Source organism: Pseudophryne corroboree, chromosome 11, assembly GCF_028390025.1.
Source record: "Pseudophryne corroboree isolate aPseCor3 chromosome 11, aPseCor3.hap2, whole genome shotgun sequence".
In the NCBI taxonomy this organism is placed as follows: domain Eukaryota; kingdom Metazoa; phylum Chordata; class Amphibia; order Anura; family Myobatrachidae; genus Pseudophryne; species Pseudophryne corroboree.
The window spans coordinates 190894461-190917327 of NC_086454.1; positions in this window are offsets into that span (position 1 = coordinate 190894461).

Genomic DNA, 22867 nt, shown 5'->3' on the forward strand with positions numbered 1-22867 from the left:
GGCGACGCGCGGCTCCTTATATAGAATCCGAGTCTCGCGATAGAATCCGAGCCTCGCGAGAATCCGACAGCGGGATGATGACGTTCGGGCGCGCTCGGGTTAACCGAGCAAGGCGGGAAGATCCGAGTTGCTCGGCCCCGTGTAAAAAAACATGAAGTTCGGGCGGGTTCGGATTCCGAGGAACCGAACCCGCTCATCCCTATTATACAGTACGGTATGGTACTGTGCATGGGGTTAAATGTACAGTATGATGTGTCGTTATGGGGGAGAGGTACTGTATACACTAAATATACAGTAAAATGTTTATTTTTTATTACAAACACACAAATGCATCCCAGACGGAAATCTACTATACACAGCAGACAGCTTATGGTGACAGGACTCACTTACTGTATCCCCACCCATAGTCGTGGTGTATTTTAGATAGCGTAATGAGACACTCCTGCAGTATTGCCCGGATTCATGTAAAACCTGTGTGCAAACAAACAGTATATCTATTGAATGCAAAGTACAGTAACAGTACAGTACAGTATATTACCAGAGTCGACCCTAACCAATAGGATGCCCTAGACTAGATTTTGGCTGCTGCCCCCTTGCACAGATGCTAGTTCCACCACTGACCCTGTACCCCTTTCCCAGCACCATCACCCCTCACCCATACCAGTCCTCATTTTGGTGCTCTTACCCCCTATATTTTAAATAGGAACAGTGTGCACATTCAGTGCCAGCCCGAAATGGTGCATGTTCTTGCTGGGAAGGGGCATGGCCACACAATAATACCCCCAGTTGAAATTACACCACACAGTACTACAACTTTATTCACATTATATCATGCAATAGTGTCTTATTCTTGTTACATCACATGGTAGTACCGCATTACTCCTCACAGTAGTGCCCCTTATTCACATTGCACCAGACCATATTGCTCTTTGTTCAAATTAGACCACGCAGTAGTGCCCTTTCTTTACGTTACGCCACAAAGTACTGTAGTACACCTTATACACATAATGCCGCACATTAGTAATGCATTTCATATTTAAATTTTTATATTTAATTTCATAGAGCCGCAGTCACACACAGAATATAGGCATGCTGCATGTAATTTTAATCTGCAGAAGCTGCCTGTGCCCCATTTGCCTAGTTTGCCTATGCCTTGGGCCCGCTCTGTATATTACAATAGAAAAAAATAGTGTCCGGGAAAAAAAACACCTCATGACAGATACACAAGCTCATGTCTAAATGTACAGTAAGCAGTGATCCCTTGCCATTGATTTTAGATTATGCCCTAATGGCTAGGGGACTTGGCCGCTGACTTACTATACTGTATCCCTGACTTCAGTAGACTGCACTGTTGCTTAAACTCCTTGTTTTGCGTCTGTATACTGTACACTATACAGTATTTATTAATTGTTCATTCTACGGGACCTCATTACCCCTGTGTATTTTAGCTAGGGGATTGTGACGCTCCTTGAGCATTGGCCCTTAGCCTGCAAAACCTATGCCGAATTTTTTGAAAAATGACAGAGACGCACAGGAGATGCACACGGGCCACTTTCTACATTCAGCGACTGTGTGTCAAAGACTGGAGCGCCAGCAACACTCCTGAACCTGCCATGCCATCACCTGAAGCAGGAGGTGGAAACGAGGTGAAATTCAACACTTTATATGCTTCAGAGGATGGAGGAGCAGCAAAAGGCCATTCAGCCCTATACATCCACCTATGATAGAGGCAAAGGAATGGGTATGCACCTGACTCAAGCGCAGTGGAGAATGATTTCCGTGTTGTGCAAGGTTCTCCAACCCTTCAAACTTGCCACACGTGAAGTCAGTTCGGACACTACCAGCTTGAGTCAGGTCATTCCCCTCATCAGGCTTTTTAAGAATCAGCTGGAGAATTTGAAGGAGGAGCTAAGATGGAGAGATTCCGCTAAGTATGTGGGACTTGTGGATGGAGCCCTTCATTTGCTTTGCCAGGATTCAAGGGTGGTCAATTTGTTGAAATCGGAGCACTACATTTTGGCCACCATGCTCAATCCTAGCTTTAAAGCCTACGTTGTATCTCTCTATCCGGTGGACACAAGTCTGCAGATGTGCAAACAACTGCTGGTGAGAAAATTGTCAACTCAAGCGGAACGTGACCCGTCAACAGCTCCTACTTTATTTTCTCCTGCAACTTGGGCTGCGAGGAAAATAATACAATTTCCGCACCCACCCGCTGGTGGTGATGCAGGGCAGTCAGGAGCAAGTGTTGACATCTGGTCCGGACTGAAGGAGCTGCCAACGATTATTGACATGTCTACTGTCACTGCATATGATGCTGTCACCATTGAAAGAATGGTGGAGGATTATATCGGTGACAGCATCCAAGTAGGCATGTCAGAAGGTCCGTATGTATACTGGCAGGAAAAAGAGTAAATTTGGAGGCCCTTGCACAAACTGGCTTTATTTTACCTAAGTTGCCTCCCCTCCAATGTGTACTCCGAAAGAGTGCTTAATGTTACCGGTAACCTTGTCAGCGATTGGCATAGGAGGTTACTTCCACAAAATGTGAAGAAGATGCTTTTCACCAAAATGAATGATAAACTCCTCCAGGAAGACCTTTACCAGCAATTGCCTCCAGAAAGTACACAGGGACCTGTGATGGTGGAATCCAGTGGGGATGAATTAATATTCTGTTAGGATGAGGATGTACACCCATAAAGGGGTGAGGAATCGGAGGATGAGGTCGACATCTTGCCTCTGTAGAGCCAGTTTGTGTAAGGAGAGATTAATTGCTTCTTTTTTGGTGGGGGGATTAATTGCTTCTTATTTTGTGGGGACCCAAACAAACCAATCATTTCAGCCACAGTCGTGTGGCAGATCCTGTCGCTGAAATGATTGGTTTGTTAAAGTGTGCATGTCCTGTTTATACAACATAAGGGTAGGTTGGAGGGCCCAAGACAATTACATCTTGCACCTCTTTTTTTTCTTTGCATGATGTGCTCTTTGGGGACTAGTTTTGAAAACTGCCATCCTGTCTGCCAATGCAGTGCCACTCCTAGATGGGCCAGGTGTTTGTGCCGCCCACTTGTGTGGTTTAGCTTAGTCATCCAGCTACCTCGGTGCAACCTTTTGGCCTAAAAGCAATATTGTGAGGTGTGAGGTGTTCAGAATAGACTGGAAATTAGTGGAAATGAATGTTATTGAGGTTAATAATACTGTAGGATGAAAAATACCCCCAAATTATGTGATTTTATCTGTTTTATGTTTGTTTTTTTTTAAAAACATCCAGACCCAAAACCAAAACCCGAAAGGGTGGTTTTGGCAAAACCAATCGAGATCCAAAACACGAACGGAGATCCAGATCCAAAACCACAACACAAAACCCGAAAAGTGTCCGCCGCACATCTCTAGTTATTACTCATATCTGAGCCATAATACTTAGTGTGCCCACTCTTGACTCATTGTTTTATCTTCAAGGTCTTGTTATCTTCTATCCAGGGCCGGTGCAAGGTTTTTTGGCACCCTAGGCAAAACTTCAGCCATAACCCCCCCTCCCCCCCACACCGCAACCACCCCTATCGCCCTTCTTATAATCGGGCCCTGCTCCCAGCTATATATACTGTGACTGTGTGTGTGTGTATATAAAAAAGAAATATATATATATATATATATATATATATATACACATACACACATATACACACACACACACACACACACACACACACACATACACACACACACACACACACAGTGGTCGAAGTGGAAATTTTGAAGTTGGGTTTGGAAAAGTGAAGGTTGTAATTTAGCATGCGTGCGCTCCGGAAAGGGGACGTGGCCACTCAACAGGGAACGTGTCCTTCAGTATAGTTTACCACACCATATACCCCTTGTACATATTATGCATCACAAAAGGACCCCTTATACTATCTAGTACTGGTGACCCTTTCACATTACACCACACAGTATGAGCCAAAATTCACATTATAGCACACGGTATGAGCCAAATTCACATTATAGCACACGGTATGAGCCGAAAATTCACATTATAGCACACGGTACGAGCCAAAATTCACATTATAGCACATGGTATGAGCCGCAATTCACATTATAGCACACGGTATGAGCCGAAATTCACATTATAGCACACGATATGAGCTGAAATTCACATTATAGGAGACAGAATGAGCCAAAATTCACATTATAGCACACGGTATGAGACAAAATTCACATTATAGCACACAGAATGAGCCAAAATTCACATTATACCATACGGTATGAGCCGAAAATCACATAATAGCACACAGTAACCTATACAGTAACCCACACACACACACACACACACACACACACACACACACACACACAGAGTAACCTATACAGTGACACACAGTAACCGACACAGTAGCCTATACAGTGACACACACACACACACACACACACACACACACAGTAACCTATGCAGTGACACACACAAATATAAAATATGACACAGTAAGATGCACAGTAAATGACACACACTACATAAAATCAGCAGCACTCCGCCAGGAGCCCTCATGCTACTCTCACCCAGGCAGGGGCAGCAGGGCAGAGGTAGCTGGGCAGCGTCCGGCGTATTACAGGCACAGCTTCACCGTGCATCCAGCTAAAGGCGCCCAGCTCCGGCACGGTCAGATCACCCCCGCCACCCCGAGTACACGGGACATACATTGTGCTGCAGCTGGGTAACTGGATCGTTCTCCACGTCCTGGGCATGGCCTGGAGAGTTACTGCCAGATACAGCCCTTAGCAGCAGCAGTAATAGAATAATATTGAGGTTACTGGACCCCGCAGCGCCGCCCTTACCAGGGCTGAATCAGACAATCAGTGGGAAAACACAGCCCTGAACTCCCAGTGCGGCCGCTCTGTGGAAGATTTGTAATAGTAGCGTCACTTAGTACATCCCGCCCTCAGTGCTCGAAGAAGTGGCGGTATGCAATACCGGTCCACTTTGAGCAGTGTGTGTGTGTGTGTGTGTGTGTGTGTGTGTGTGTGTGTGTGTGTATGTAAGTATATATATATATATATATATATATATATATATATACCCAAAGCCTAATATTCACATACATTGAATTGGTAACAGAAGAAGAACAAATAAATAATACAGCCTGTCTTTTGCTTTGTTGATGGGAAAGACAGGCTGTGATGACCCATGCACAGGACAGAGAGAATGCTCATTTTCCTCTGTCCTCCCAACTCATCATCAAGACAGGGATCCCGATTCCCGCCCCTGTCTTCCCTGAAGTCACGGAGCTGCAGGCTGCTAAACTTACTGCAGCGTTAACAGGCAGAGTCGCGGGGGAAGAAGAGATGAGAGGAGAGCGGGTTACAAGATGCAGACCCGGGGGAAGCGGCGGCGGCGTGTGACAAGAAGCGGCATGCGTGACTCCGGGAGCCCAATTACGGAGGGGGGGACGGGACATACGGGAGTCCGGGAGCTCAATCGCTCGCGCGCGCGTGGGGGGGGGGGGGGCAGCGGCGGGCTGCTGGCTGAGATAATTGATAATAATGCAGCGTGCGGGAGCCCAATAATTACAATACATTCACCTGACTTCACATTGGCGGCGACGACATCCCTGACTGCTCCTCGTCTTTCAAAAAAAAAAAAAAGGTGGAGCTTGGCTGACTGAGCCAAGTGTTTAGTGCCGCCCTCCAGTGGCCGCCGCCCATAGGCAGCTGCCTAAAGCTGCCTAATGGTGGCGCCGGCCCTGACAGTATGTATGTATGTATGTATGTATGTATGTATGTGTGTTTACATGTGTGAGTGTATGTATGTGTGTTTACATTAGAGATGAGCGGGTTCGGTTTCTTTGAATCCGAACCCGCACGAACTTCACTTTTTTTTTCACGGGTCCGAGCGACTCGGATCTTCCCGCCTTGTTCGGTTAACCCGAGCGCGCCCGAACGTCATCATGACGCTGTCGGATTCTCGCGAGACTCGGATTCTATATAAGGAGCCGCGCGTCGCCGCCATTTTCACACGTGCATTGAGATTGATAGGGAGAGGACGTGGCTGGCGTCCTCTCCATTAGAATAGATTAGAAGAGAGAGAGAGATTGTGCAGACAGAGTTTACCACAGTGACCAGTGCAGTTGTTGTTAAGTTAACTTTTATTTAATATATCCGTTCTCTGCTATATCCGTTCTCTGCCTGAAAAAAACGATACACAGCAGTCACACAGTGTGACTCAGTCTGTGTGCACTCAGCTCAGCCCAGTGTGCTGCACATCAATGTATAAAAGCTTATAATAATTGTGGGGGAGACTGGGGAGCACTGCAGGTTGTTATAGCAGGAGCCAGGAGTACATAATATTATATTAATTTAAAATTAAACAGTGCACACTTTTGCTGCAGGAGTGCCACTGCCAGTGTGACTAGTGGTGACCAGTGCCTGACCACCAGTATAGTAGTATATTGTTGTATACTATCTCTTTATCAACCAGTCTATATTAGCAGCAGACACAGTACAGTGCGGTAGTTCACGGCTGTGGCTACCTCTGTGTCGGCAGTCGGCACTCGGCAGGCAGTCCGTCCATCCATAATTGTATAATTATATACCACCTAACCGTGGTATTTTTTTTTCTTTCTTTATACCGTCGTCATAGTCATACTAGTTGTTACGAGTATACTACTATCTCTTTATCAACCAGTGTACAGTGCGGTAGTTCACGGCTGTGGCTACCTCTGTGTCGGCAGTCGGCAGGCAGTCCGTCCATCCATAATTGTATTATTATAATATATACCACCTAACCGTGGTTTTTTTTTCATTCTTTATACCGTCATAGTGTCATACTAGTTGTTACGAGTTTACTACTATCTCTTTATCAACCAGTGTACAGTGCGGTAGTTCACGGCTGTGGCTACCTCTGTGTCGGCAGTCGGCAGGCAGTCCGTCCATCCATAATTGTATTATAATATATACCACCTAACCGTGGTTTTTTTTTCATTCTTTATACCGTCATAGTGTCATACTAGTTGTTACGAGTATACTACTATCTCTTTATCAACCAGTGTACAGTGCGGTAGTTCACGGCTGTGGCTACCTCTGTGTCGGCAGTCGGCAGGCAGTCCGTCCATCCATAATTGTATTATAATATATACCACCTAACCGTGGTTTTTTTTTCATTCTTTATACCGTCATAGTCAGTCATACTAGTTGTTACGAGTATACTACTATCTCTTTATCAACCAGTGTACAGTGCGGTAGTTCACGGCTGTGGCTACCTCTGTGTCGGCACTCGGCAGGCAGTCCGTCCATCCATAATTGTATTATAATATATACCACCTAACCGTGGTTTTTTTTTCATTCTTTATACCGTCATAGTGTCATACTAGTTGTTACGAGTATACTACTATCTCTTTATCAACCAGTGTACAGTGCGGTAGTTCACGGCTGTGGCTACCTCTGTGTCGGCAGTCGGCAGGCAGTCCGTCCATCCATAATTGTATTATAATATATACCACCTAACCGTGGTTTTTTTTTCATTCTTTATACCGTCATAGTGTCATACTAGTTGTTACGAGTATACTACTATCTCTTTATCAACCAGTGTACAGTGCGGTAGTTCACGGCTGTGGCTACCTCTGTGTCGGCAGTCGGCAGGCAGTCCGTCCATCCATAATTGTATTATAATATATACCACCTAACCGTGGTTTTTTTTTCATTCTTTATACCGTCATAGTCAGTCATACTAGTTGTTACGAGTATACTACTATCTCTTTATCAACCAGTGTACAGTGCGGTAGTTCACGGCTGTGGCTACCTCTGTGTCGGAACTCGGCAGGCAGTCCGTCCATCCATAATTGTATTACAATATATACCACCTAACCGTGGTTTTTTTTTCATTCTTTATACCGTCATAGTCAGTCATACTAGTTGTTACGAGTATACTACTATCTCTTTATCAACCAGTGTACAGTGCGGTAGTTCACGGCTGTGGCTACCTCTGTGTCGGAACTCGGCAGGCAGTCCGTCCATCCATAATTGTATTACAATATATACCACCTAACCGTGGTTTTTTTTTCATTCTTTATACCGTCATAGTCAGTCATACTAGTTGTTACGAGTATACTACTATCTCTTTATCAACCAGTGTACAGTGCGGTAGTACACGGCTGTGGCTACCTCTGTGTCGGCACTCGGCAGGCAGTCCGTCCATCCATAATTGTATTACAATATATACCACCTAACCGTGGTTTTTTTATACCACCTAACCGTGGCAGTCCGTCCATAATTGTATACTAGTATCCAATCCATCCATCTCCATTGTTTACCTGAGGTGCCTTTTAGTTCTGCCTATAAAATATGGAGAACAAAAAAGTTGAGGTTCCAAAATTAGGGAAAGATCAAGATCCACTTCCACCTCGTGCTGAAGCTGCTGCCACTAGTCATGGCCGAGACGATGAAATGCCAGCAACGTCGTCTGCCAAGGCCGATGCCCAATGTCATAGTACAGAGCATGTCAAATCCAAAACACCAAATATCAGAAAAAAAAGGACTCCAAAACCTAAAATAAAATTGTCGGAGGAGAAGCGTAAACTTGCCAATATGCCATTTACCACACGGAGTGGCAAGGAACGGCTGAGGCCCTGGCCTATGTTCATGGCTAGTGGTTCAGCTTCACATGAGGATGGAAGCACTCAGCCTCTCGCTAGAAAACTGAAAAGACTCAAGCTGGCAAAAGCACCGCAAAGAACTGTGCGTTCTTTGAAATCCCAAATCCACAAGGAGAGTCCAATTGTGTCGGTTGCGATGCCTGACCTTCCCAACACTGGACGTGAAGAGCATGCGCCTTCCACTATTTGCATGCCCCCTGCAAGTGCTGGAAGGAGCACCCGCAGTCCAGTTCCTGATAGTCAGATTGAAGATGTCAGTGTTGAAGTACACCAGGATGAGGAGGATATGGGTGTTGCTGGCGCTGGGGAGGAAATTGACCAGAAGGATTCTGATGGTGAGGTGGTTTGTTTAAGTCAGGCACCCGGGGAGACACCTGTTGTCCGTGGGAGGAATATGGCCGTTGACATGCCAGGTGAAAATACCAAAAAAATCAGCTCTTCGGTGTGGAGGTATTTCACCAGAAATGCGGACAACAGGTGTCAAGCCGTGTGTTCCCTTTGTCAAGCTGTAATAAGTAGGGGTAAGGACGTTAACCACCTCGGAACATCCTCCCTTATACGTCACCTGCAGCGCATTCATAATAAGTCAGTGACAAGTTCAAAAACTTTGGGTGACAGCGGAAGCAGTCCACTGACCAGTAAATCCCTTCCTCTTGTAACCAAGCTCACGCAAACCACCCCACCAACTCCCTCAGTGTCAATTTCCTCCTTCCCCAGGAATGCCAATAGTCCTGCAGGCCATGTCACTGGCAAGTCTGACGAGTCCTCTCCTGCCTGGGATTCCTCCGATGCATCCTTGCGTGTAACGCCTACTGCTGCTGGCGCTGCTGTTGTTGCCGCTGGGAGTCGATGGTCATCCCAGAGGGGAAGTCGTAAGCCCACTTGTACTACTTCCAGTAAGCAATTGACTGTTCAACAGTCCTTTGCGAGGAAGATTAAATATCACAGCAGTCATCCTACTGCAAAGCGGATAACTGAGTCCTTGACAACTATGTTGGTGTTAGACGTGCGTCCGGTATCCGCCGTTAGTTCACAGGGAACTAGACAATTTATTGAGGCAGTGTGCCCCCGTTACCAAATACCATCTAGGTTCCACTTCTCTAGGCAGGCGCTACCGAGAATGTACACGGACGTCAGAAAAAGACTCACCAGTGTCCTAAAAAATGCAGTTGTACCCAATGTCCACTTAACCACGGACATGTGGACAAGTGGAGCAGGGCAGGGTCAGGACTATATGACTGTGACAGCCCACTGGGTAGATGTATGGACTCCCGCCGCAAGAACAGCAGCGGCGGCACCAGTAGCAGCATCTCGCAAACGCCAACTCTTTCCTAGGCAGGCTACGCTTTGTATCACCGCTTTCCAGAATACGCACACAGCTGAAAACCTCTTACGGCAACTGAGGAAGATCATCGCGGAATGGCTTACCCCAATTGGACTCTCCTGTGGATTTGTGGCATCGGACAACGCCAGCAATATTGTGTGTGCATTAAATATGGGCAAATTCCAGCACGTCCCATGTTTTGCACATACCTTGAATTTGGTGGTGCAGAATTTTTAAAAAAACGACAGGGGCGTGCAAGAGATGCTGTCGGTGGCCAGAAAAATTGCGGGACACTTTCGGCGTACAGGCACCACGTACAGAAGACTGGAGCACCACCAAAAACTACTGAACCTGCCCTGCCATCATCTGAAGCAAGAAGTGGTAACGAGGTGGAATTCAACCCTCTATATGCTTCAGAGGTTGGAGGAGCAGCAAAAGGCCATTCAAGCCTATACAATTGAGCACGATATAGGAGATGGAATGCACCTGTCTCAAGTGCAGTGGAGAATGATTTCAACGTTGTGCAAGGTTCTGATGCCCTTTGAACTTGCCACACGTGAAGTCAGTTCAGACACTGCCAGCCTGAGTCAGGTCATTCCCCTCATCAGGCTTTTGCAGAAGAAGCTGGAGGCATTGAAGAAGGAGCTAACACGGAGCGATTCCGCTAGGCATGTGGGACTTGTGGATGCAGCCCTTAATTCGCTTAACAAGGATTCACGGGTGGTCAATCTGTTGAAATCAGAGCACTACATTTTGGCCACCGTGCTCGATCCTAGATTTAAAGCCTACCTTGGATCTCTCTTTCCGGCAGACACAGGTCTGCTGGGGTTGAAAGACCTGCTGGTGACAAAATTGTCAAGTCAAGCGGAACGCGACCTGTCAACATCTCCTCCTTCACATTCTCCCGCAACTGGGGGTGCGAGGAAAAGGCTCAGAATTCCGAGCCCACCCGCTGGCGGTGATGCAGGGCAGTCTGGAGCGACTGCTGATGCTGACATCTGGTCCGGACTGAAGGACCTGCCAACGATTACGGACATGTCGTCTACTGTCACTGCATATGATTCTCTCAACATTGATAGAATGGTGGAGGATTATATGAGTGACCGCATCCAAGTAGGCACGTCACACAGTCCGTACTTATACTGGCAGGAAAAAGAGGCAATTTGGAGGCCCTTGCACAAACTGGCTTTATTCTACCTAAGTTGCCCTCCCACAAGTGTGTACTCCGAAAGAGTGTTTAGTGCCGCCGCTCACCTTGTCAGCAATCGGCGTACGAGGTTACATCCAGAAAATGTGGAGAAGATGATGTTCATTAAAATGAATTATAATCAATTCCTCCGCGGAGACATTGACCAGCAGCAATTGCCTCCACAAAGTACACAGGGAGCTGAGATGGTGGATTCCAGTGGGGACGAATTGATAATCTGTGAGGAGGGGGATGTACACGGTGATATATCGGAGGGTGAAGATGAGGTGGACATCTTGCCTCTGTAGAGCCAGTTTGTGCAAGGAGAGATTAATTGCTTCTTTTTTGGGGGGGGTCCAAACCAACCCGTCATATCAGTCACAGTCGTGTGGCAGACCCTGTCACTGAAATGATGGGTTGGTTAAAGTGTGCATGTCCTGTTTTGTTTATACAACATAAGGGTGGGTGGGAGGGCCCAAGGATAATTCCATCTTGCACCTCTTTTTTCTTTTCTTTTTCTTTGCATCATGTGCTGATTGGGGAGGGTTTTTTGGAAGGGACATCCTGCGTGACACTGCAGTGCCACTCCTAGATGGGCCCGGTGTTTGTGTCGGCCACTAGGGTCGCTAATCTTACTCACACAGCTACCTCATTGCGCCTCTTTTTTTCTTTGCGTCATGTGCTGTTTGGGGAGGGTTTTTTGGAAGGGACATCCTGCGTGACACTGCAGTGCCACTCCTAGATGGGCCCGGTGTTTGTGTCGGCCACTAGGGTCGCTAATCTTACTCACACAGTCAGCTACCTCATTGCGCCTCTTTTTTTCTTTGCGTCATGTGCTGTTTGGGGAGGGTTTTTTGGAAGGGCCATCCTGCGTGACACTGCAGTGCCACTCCTAGATGGGCCCGGTGTTTGTGTCGGCCACTAGGGTCGCTAATCTTACTCACACAGCTACCTCATTGCGCCTCTTTTTTTCTTTGCGTCATGTGCTGTTTGGGGAGGGTTTTTTGGAAGGGCCATCCTGCGTGACACTGCAGTGCCACTCCTAGATGGGCCCGGTGTTTGTGTCGGCCACTAGGGTCGCTAATCTTACTCACACAGCTACCTCATTGCGCCTCTTTTTTTCTTTGCGTCATGTGCTGTTTGGGGAGGGTTTTTTGGAAGGGACATCCTGCGTGACACTGCAGTGCCACTCCTAGATGGGCCCGGTGTTTGTGTCGGCCACTAGGGTCGCTTATCTTACTCACACAGCGACCTCGGTGCAAATTTTAGGACTAAAAATAATATTGTGAGGTGTGAGGTATTCAGAATAGACTGAAAATGAGTGTAAATTATGGTTTTTGAGGTTAATAATACTTTGGGATCAAAATGACCCCCAAATTCTATGATTTAAGCTGTTTTTTAGTGTTTTTGGAAAAAAACACCCGAATCCAAAACACACCCGAATCCGACAAAAATAATTCGGTGAGGTTTTGCCAAAACGCGTTCGAACCCAAAACACGGCCGCGGAACCGAACCCAAAACCAAAACACAAAACCCGAAAAATTTCAGGCGCTCATCTCTAGTTTACATGTGTGAGTTTGTGAATATATATATATATATATATATATATATTTGAGATATATATATCTAAAAAAACGGTAATCCTCCTTGGGTCCTGTGATAGGACCTCTATTGAAGAAAAATATGGCGGCACTCCGGGGACTTAAATAAAGTCAAACTGTATTCAAAAAATAAATTTCATGGTGAAAAAAACAACGTTTCAAGGCTCTACGGCCTTTTCATCTGGTTATGCATTATAGGTGAGATCAATAAACAAAATACCTCTGTTTTTTTTCACCTCACCTATAATGCATAACCTGATGGAAAGGCCTTGGAGTGCCACCTATTTTTCTTCAATAGAGGTCCTATCACAGGACCCAAGGAGGATTACCAGATATATTAATTTCAGGAGGCCACCCTGGCATCTTTGCTTTTTATCATCCAGAGTGCCAGACGACCACACAAATATATATATCTGCAAATGATGAATGGCACGTCAGAATCAGATAAAATGTACGGAAGCAGTATGGCACTCATAGAGACTAGTAAACCATAGAAAATCAGCACAGAACGCTGTAGCTGTATGTCAACGTTTCAGAGTTAGACTCTTTTAAAGGAGTCTAACTCTGAAACGTTGACAAACAGCTTCAGCGTCCTGTGCTGATTTTCTATGGTTTACCAGTCTCAATGAGTGCCGTCCTGCCTCCGTACATATATATGTATGTATGTTTGTGTGTGTGTATATATCTATATATATATATTTATTACACATACCTGCGCATATACATACACACCCACCCACCCACGGAAACCCCCCTCGCTAAATCCTGCGTTTGCCACTGTCAAGGGTGGATAGACTTTGAGTAGGTGATGGAGGATGAGGAGGACAGTTGTTGAGGGGGGGGGGGCAGATTGTGGGGGAGAAGGTGGATGGGGGGGCAGATTGAGGGTGGTTGAGGGGGGAGGGTGGTTGAGAGGGGGGCAGATTGAGGGGGGAGGAAAATTGAGAGGTGTCAGAAATATGAGAGGGGGAGGAAGATTGAGAGGTGGCGGAAGTTTGAGAGGGGGAGGAAGACTGAGAGGGGGAGGGTGGTTGAGAGGGTGTGGACGTTCAGAGGGGGAGGGCGGTTGAGAGGGGGAGGAAGATTGAGAGGGGGAGGGTGGTTGAGAGGGGGAGGAGGATTGAGGGGTAGCTGGTCTGGGCTGTTGGGTTCCTTCGCTCCTTTGTGCTCAGCCTAAGGAGAGAGAAACACAGCTATATGTTATTTGTTTTTCTTGATTATTTTGAATTTTTAAAGTAAAGAAAATTAGGTACTCTATACTTCAAACATTTCATTTAGTGTTGTTTACTATGGTTCCATTGCGTAATCAATACAATAAAATTATAATTAGTGTTTTTTTAATAAACAATTTTTTTTTTTAAATACATAAACATAGCAAGTTCTGATGTTAGATACATTGTTCAGTGGGTGATATTCAGTATACCGGTTGTTGGGATCCCGGCACACAGTATACTGGCACCGGAATCCTGGCAACGGGCATACTGACACCTTTTCTCCCTCTTGGGGGTCCATGACCCTCCTGAAGGGAGAATAGATAGTATGGCGCGCGTAGCATGCCACCATGCCCACAGTGTGGTGAGTGCAGCGAGCCTGCAAGGGGCTCATTTGCGCTCGCCCCACTGTTGGCAAGCTGGCATTCGGGATCCCGGCGCCGGTATGCTGGCCACCGGGGACCCGGCTGCCGGCAACTCATACCACACCCTGTTCAGTATGTGTGTAAGTTGTTTCTTCAATCGTTATGCCATGGATATGCCATACCAACATACAACCCTCACACATACTGTATACATGCATACAGGGCCGGTTCTTGCCCTTGTGGCGCCCCGGGCAAAACGATAGGGACGTAGCTTCATACGGGGGCGTGGTCAGTTACGCCCCCATTTGTGCCCCCTGTAGCGCCGCTGGAAGAGAATTTTTTTTAAAAAAAATGTATACTTACTATCTCCGCTCCTGGTTCCAGACCGCTGCAGACAGCCGCCGGCGCCATTCCTCTCCTCGGATCAGCATAGACACTAGAGGTCAATTATGACACCTAGCGTCTGTGCCACAATGCTGTGCGGTGCGCGATGATGTCATTGCGCACCGCAAAGCAAAGGTCCCCTCCACGAAGGGAAACTAGACATATGTACTCTTGTAGAAGGTGCTACATAAAAAAAGGTTAGTCTTTGTTTCCATATTACAATATTTAATGCTATGTACAAGTATAAGTGGACCAAAGAAATGATAATTAAAACACATACATTTAGTTTACAATTAAGAATGTTTTATTTCTTCTCATTTCCTCCAAACACAAATACATATGTAGTTGTGCTGACTTCAAATCCCGCCTGAAGCAAAAAAACGTCTGTGCACTGGAATGCACAAGGGCAACAGGTGGAGGGCCACTCCCTGAGACTGTGGAATTCACCGAGTTGGAGAAGCAGGCGATGGTCTGTGTGTCTAATGAGGAGGTGGCAGGTGTGTCTGAAATGGACACCGATATACCTGCCCTTGTAGGTCCACATGCCTTGAAAGGTAAATTGATTCTTATTTGTAGATTTTTTATTATTATTATTATTATTATTATTATTATTATTATTATTTTGTATACAATGTGGGGTCCTAATTTTTGTTTTTGTTTCCTTTTCTCTCCTTTTCCTATCACAGCACAGCAGAGGCAGCTCACTGAGGCTGAGGAGAGGGGATTGAGTAACAGCTCCAGTGTGGGGCAGGAAAGACCACCATCGCAGTCACAAACTGCCAAACTGCCCCAACCCACTCTACCGGAGCTTCTGGATGAGATTGGGACCCATGGGAAAATCAACACCAACTTCCATGACTAGATGCTCTGGGAGGTCCGTGAGCTGTCCTCCTCAGTCCAGCTGTCCTCTAATATGCAACAAGGCATGTGTGACATCTCTGCCAGTATTCGACAAGGCATACAGACCATCGCAGACCTCCTTGGCCAGAGTCTTAGGGAGGCTCCGAAACACCTGGCCCATCCCCTAGTCCTGCCCAGGAACAAGAGCCCACTGGGCAGGCCCCTCGAAGATCCGTGCGCAGACCTCAGGCGGAACAACCCCAACATCTGGGGGAAAAAAGGAGGAAACAGTGATTTCTCGCCAGATGTGGTCCTTGCTCCCTGCGCCCATGTTATGTTTTCAAAAATGTTTTTCAATGGTTTGTGGGTCAAGAATGTCCAACTCCCTCCTGCAGAATGTTGTTTGGCCTACTCCGTTTACTTTCCCTGCCTGTGATGCAGTAGCCTGAGAACTTGTCCCACCTTCCTCTACATTTTGTGGTGTTGATTCTAGTGTTTGCGTATTGGTCCCAGAAACACCCTCAATTTGGCCCACATCTTCCTCACCTAGTGTTCTGACACCAGTCTCTTGTTATGTTTGCTGCCCAGTAGATGGGGGTACTTCAATACTGGGTAGTGACATCCTGTTTTCTGCACAGCCAGGTGCTTGTTACTGTGCCATTTGATGCACTTTTTTAATCATTTATCTTTGACTTTGTGTATTTTTTATGTAATCTCAGATTTATGAGTATCAAAAAATAAAACCCTTACACTTTGTCCTAAATTTGTAAATGTATTATTGTGAGGCATGGGAATGTTTGTATTTATAAAACCTAAACAAACTGGTCTGAGTATTTTGATGCTTTTCCTAAAACAACATTCTAGGGGAATACATTACTAAGATGGATGTTTTAGTTAATATGTGATGTTGCCCATAGCAACCAAACACAGTTCAGTAATTTTGTTGGAGAAGGTGGTAGATAAAGGACAAGTAGAATGTGATTGGTTGCTATGGGCAACAACCCATCATAAATGGAAGTCCCATCTGAACAAATTAATCCCTATGAATTTAGTGCCTGAAGCAGTATTAGAGAACAATGGGGCAGATGTATTAACCTGGAGAAGGCATAAGGAAGTGATAAAGCAGTGATATGTGCAAGGTGATAAAGGAACCAGCCAATCAGCTCCAATATGTAAATTAACAGTTAGGATCTGATTGGCTGGTGCCTTTATCACCATGCACATATCACTGGTTTATCACTTCCTTATGCCTTCTCTAGGTTAATACATCTGCCCCAATATAGGTAAAGTAGAGTAACCATATTACCCTCTTTACCTGGGACGCTGATGGATTACACAGGTTCGGTGGCTGATTAAAACCAGCTGTAATGTAGGCTTGAAATCAGCCAGCCACAGAACCTGTGTAATCCATGTGTGAGGCAGGAAAAAGGGTTAATATGGTCACAGTAAAGCAGTGGTTCTCAAACTCGGTCCTCAGGATGGTTCAAACTTTGGCTTACTCTTTTTTATGGTATATTAATTACTTAGAGTTTTAAGAAAGTCATGTATTTTTTTTTAAAAACAATAGGGGGCACAGGATCCTGAAAATGTTCAAATTGTTTAAATCATAGGTTCTTAAACTCGGTCCTCAGGACCCCACACAGTGCATGTTTTGCAGGTAACCCAGCAGGTGCACAGGTGTATTAATTACTCACTGACACATTTTAAAAGGTCCGCATGTGGAGCTAATTATATCACTTGTGATTCTGTGAAGAGACCTGCAAAACATGTACTGAGTTTGAGAACCTGTGCAGTAAAGCATACTTGTCTACCTGACCGTCTCCATGAGGGAGAAAATGCTCTGTTCCTTGACCTTCCTGGTAATGTATGATTGCCATCACCTGTGGTGAAACTAATTACTTATCTAGCTCACCACAGGTGATGGCAATCATACATTACCAGGAAAGTCCAGAAACAGAGCATTTTCTCCCTCATGGAGAGGGTCAGGTAGGCAAGTATGCAGTAAAGGAGCATTTTGGTGGGAATGTTCGTTGTTAAATGAAACACACAACAAATGTATTAATCAATAAAACATGGCATGTATGTGAGATATCTAAATTCAGTATGTATATTTTGAATGTACAATGCAGTTTGATAGACAACTCAAAGCAATGTGTCATCACAAAGCAATGTGAACACAGAAAGAGGGCCTTCCAAATAATGTACAGTTGCATACCCTCCAACATGACCCGCCCCACTAGGTACAAAATGCTCTGTTTCTGGACTTCCCTCTTAATTTATTATTGCCATCACCTGTGAAGAAACAGCTTTCTTATCATCTAACTAGTTCAACACAGGTGATGGAAATCATAAATTAAGAGGGAAGTCCAGAAACAGAGCATTTTGTACCTAGTGGGGCGGGTCATGTTGGAGGGTCTGCAGTTGTGTGTTGTGTACAATTGCTTGTCAAACAACACATGTTGTACATGTGCACTACACATGGAATATTTGTAATCAAACGTGTGTAGATTGTGTGTTGCACATATGCAGGGTTTCATAAACTACATACCATTACAGAGGGAGCTAAAGGTGAAATGAGCTGTGGAGGAGGTTGAATTGCATACAAGTGTGTTTGATTTGCAACTAATCACTGGGAGATGCCGGACAGGACATCCTCTCTGAGCGTTTGCAAATCGCGCACAGCCCAAGAAATACTTGTCAGCTGCGAACGCCCAGTGTGCACTGACAGTGATTAGCTTTGCAGCTATGCAAAAACCATGCCTGCAGTCCTTAGTTAGTACACACCCCCTCAAGACACCCACCTGCATGCCTGTTTTCGCTAGCCTGCAAAGCCATGCCCCCGCACCGCCTTCAACACGCATCTTTGTTGTTGTCTGACAGCAAACAGAAAATCCGTGTGTATTGCTGCATATTCGATCAGGTCTTAATTACCCCCATAGTCCCCTTAAATTAATAGACCTACAGAAAGTAACAAACCTACAAGAATTGATGCTTTGCACCTGGCCTTTCTTTTCAAAAGAAATGTAAATGGGAGAGTAGTATCTACCCCGTTTACTTCAGTAATTTTATGTAACAAAATTGTATAAAACCTTTTGCATGAATAAACAATTACCGTAACAGTTACTTTAATACAGTATGTGTTGCAATGGGGGCTAAAACTTATTGGGCCAGCACATGGACAAAACAAGCATTAATCATTCTTAATACAAAATCAAAATAGGTACAGTATGAACTCAAAATGACATCCATATTTTTTTTGCATGTCTACAGCCAGGGCCGTCTTAACAGCAGTGTAGGCCCCTGGGCAAAGCAATGCACTGGGGCCCCTTCCCATCCACTCAGCATGTAGGACCTGGAGCAGTAATTTCTGCTAATTACTACTTTACTGCACAGATAGTGGAAGATCGGGCAGGAGGGAGAACAATAAACTGTAGAAGGGGCATTGAGCTGAATGAAGGGGCCCTGATACATGTCTTCCAGGGTGGTAGGGGGTGTTTAATACGCAGGGGAGGCATGGATAGTGGAGTGGGCTTAATAGTCATCATTTTCCGGTGGGAGGGCAGCTTGCTTGACTGCAGATATCTCCAGTTCCTGGAAATAGATTTCTTAGTTTTCAACAGGATAAAAAAAACTAGAGAGTCCCACCTTTCAGGAGACACTGGGGACTTGGGGATTAGAGTTTAGGAGCCAGAGCAATCCACCAATGAAAATATAAAACTGAATACCAGGCGTATGGAGCTGGAGCAGGGACCAGCTGCTGGAAGGCTGATATCTCTGGTTCTGGGCATAGTAGAGACAAGCTGTCAGTGTTCACCGAAAAGGGAGAGTCTCAGCTTTTGGACTATGCCCTCACAAAAACTGTAAGTTAGACAAAACCTGAGATATCTGACAGGGAAGAGCAATTACCAAGCTCGGATGGGGACCACTGCTTTGAAGTCTGATATCTCTGGTTCCACAGGGACGATTTTCAAAAATCTGATACCCCTGGAAAAAGGGTCCCTCAACTATCAGCCTAGGGCCCTTATACTTCTGGGGCCCTTGGGCAAGTGACCATTGAGCCCATATGAAAAGACGGCCCTGTCTACAGCATAAGTTTTCCATTGCAGCATACCGTTGTGTGATTTATGTTTCTGTTTCTAAAGGCACAGTGACATACTGTACTGTGTTATGCTGGGTGCACCATTAAATCTCCTTACAAAAACACACAGTAGAAGTGATAACTCTCCTATTTACTATAGTAAATAAATATATTAATTTAAAGTGAATAAGTATAGTAATCTACACTATGAACTTGTTCAGTAAATGGGGTATATTTACTAAGCTCCCGATTTTGACCGATTTGGTGTTTTTTGTTCAAAGTGTCATCTCGGGAATTTACTAAACTCAAATCTCGGCAGTGATGAGGGCATTCGTATTTTTTTACGGCTGTGTTGTAAAAATACGAATGAATACACCATCGGTCAAACGCGTCTGTTTAGGTATAGAACTCAGTCATTTACTCCTCTATGCTCCATTTCTGTATTGTGTAATGTGAATTTATAACCGTATATTTGAACAAAGTGCTTAAGACACTTAACTTATATTTTTGACTGTACACTCAGGTTTTGGATGCATTTGAACCCCACATAGATGCCTCTATCTGCTTCCCTACCCAGGTGTCTCAGTGGCATGCAGTCAAGGTAGCTTTCTATGAGCTTGCTGGCATGCCAGATGTGCTGGGTGCCATAGATTGCACACACGTTGAGCTGAGACCACCTAGGGGCAGGCAATATATTTATATAAATAGACATTTTGGGCAATCAACTAATGTCCAGGTGGTTTGTGATGCAAATCTCAAAATTATGAGTGTTGTTGCGGGTTACCCTGGTGGCTGCCATGACTCCATCCTCAGTCAGTCATCCCTCTTTGATAAATTTGAGGCTGGAGAAATGCCGGATGGCTGGCTGCTGGGTATGTACCAAGTATTTGTGATTGATTTTGTGCTTACCTCAACCTGCACATTATGTTAGCACTGTGTTTGTGCATCAATATTTTCTAATGCTGCTAATCTCTGTTTCTCAGGTGATGGGGGTTATGGCTGCTACTCTTGGCTTCTGACTCCATTGTCCGCCCCTGATTCCCCTGCTGAACACAATTACAATCATGCACATAAGTCTACGCGGAATGTGATAGAACAATGTTTTGGTGTACTGAAATCAAGGTTTCGGTGTCTGGATAAGTCTGCCGGGCTTTTGTTGTATAGTCCCTTAAAGGTGACTAGGATTGTGTTCTGCTGCTGTTTTCTTCATAACATGTGTTTGCAGCAACATCTGCCACATGATGATGATGATGAAGAAAACAGTCAGCAAGCAGAGGAGTTAGAAACATCTGGCGACACTGTGAGTACAGATATAGGGAGGCAGGTAAGGCAAGACCTGATTTTGGCACATTTTAGCGGTAAGTAAATTTGCCTGTGTGCTTTGTATATGAACAATTAAGGCACACCAATGTATTTTCTGTAGTAATGTGGCTCTTGCTCCCTCTTGAGCTAGTCAGCTGAGTGTTGTTTATTTGCTTGATATGTGTTTATGTCTAACTGTTGGGTATCAATTACTTAGCTATTTGTATAGCGTTTTTGTTTATTAATTATGTGTTTATAATGTTAAAAGTTTCTTTTTCACATTCAAAGGTAATGTTTGCCACAATACTACATAATAATTTAGAATGCACTAACAACAATTATTGTTTAGCCTATTGTTTGTGTTTGTTGTGTGTGTCGACTTTCTTCTAAAGCTGTGTTTTAAATATGTTACCTCATTATCACAACATAATGGACATTGAGTAATGTGTGCCAATTAGCCAAACATACATTGACTAACACCAACCTTACAAAATTGTTTACACATAATTGTGGCTGTGATGTGGTAAACGTTCATGTTAGTAATGATGCTAGAATATTCCAAACACATGTGAGTGTTAACTCTAAGAATTTTCCTCTTAAACTGACAGTTTTTTGCACATAACGCATTGCAAATCAATCCGTTTTCACATTTATTACTGTACAACATGTGTTTTCATTACAAATAACTGCTATTGTGTAGACCTAGTATTGTCAACAATGTGTCTCCAGCTGCAGGGTGGCCTATTTCTTAGGCTGTTCTTTGGTGGCTGACGTGGGTTTGGTTTGGGCAGTGGAGCGGGTTCGGCTTGATCTTCGAACTGGTGATGAAATTTGGGTCTGTGTAGGTGTGTTGGTCCCTGAGCTGGAACCTTGTTGGTGTTGTGCCAACAAATTAATATTTTGACTGAGGTTAGCCAGGGTTGCCGTAAGTTGTGTTGTGGCTGTTGTGTTGTTGTCTATGATGCGAGACATGGTTTCTGATATAATTTGATTACTTTGAATTAACTGAATGAGGGCCTGTTGATGGCGGTGTTGCTCATCCATTATGCGCTGAAAGGTAACAATAAGTTGGCTGTTATCTGCTCTCATCTGCTCCATACTGTTTGCGACTCTGCATAGCTGGACATTGAGCCTGCTTGTGTTTCTACACAGTCTCGGGAGATGATGGGGCAGACAGGCTAGTTATTGGGTGTGTGTGCGTAGGCAATCAATATTCTGTGCCTGTTGTTGGTTCCATGTTACCCAAAATGATGGTTCAGGTTGTTGCGGGGGGGGGGGGGGGGGGGTTGTTTGGCTCAATTGTGGGTGTGGTGACATTTGAGGTGGCGGTGTACTTTCCTGAGGCGTGCTTGGTTGGTTAACGTCTATTGCTTGCAGATGGAGGGTGTATGTTTCCTGTTCAGATTCCTGCTGGGCTTCCGGGGGCATGATGTCTGGTTCTGTATGGGGTCTAAGGGGACAACATTTGAGTGTATTTGAAAATTAGGCTGGATTTCATATTTAGTTTAACTTTTTAGACTTGTTTGTCAAACATTTTTCTAAAGCAAATTAGGATGTTCACCAAGACTCGTATACACAATCAAAAAGGCCAATTATGTTGGTTTTTATGTTGAAAAAAATGACTTCAAAACAAAAGTGGACACATGTTTGACAAATACCACACTTACGAAACAAACACACAGAGGTACAAAGTTTACACCATGAAAAAAAGTGATTTGTCACCCGCCATATCGTACTTGCATTAAAATATCAAACAGTAAATGACAATATGAATTCTATCACCATTGTGAAAGGGTGTGAATCTACCTGAAGCTTAATATTTTACTATTCAAATAAATAATGACAACACAATACTACTGTCAGGCACAAGAGAACACTCTAAATTTGCAAAACTTTTTAGTGGTTTTTTGTTTTTAACAATTTGCAAGCCATGTGCT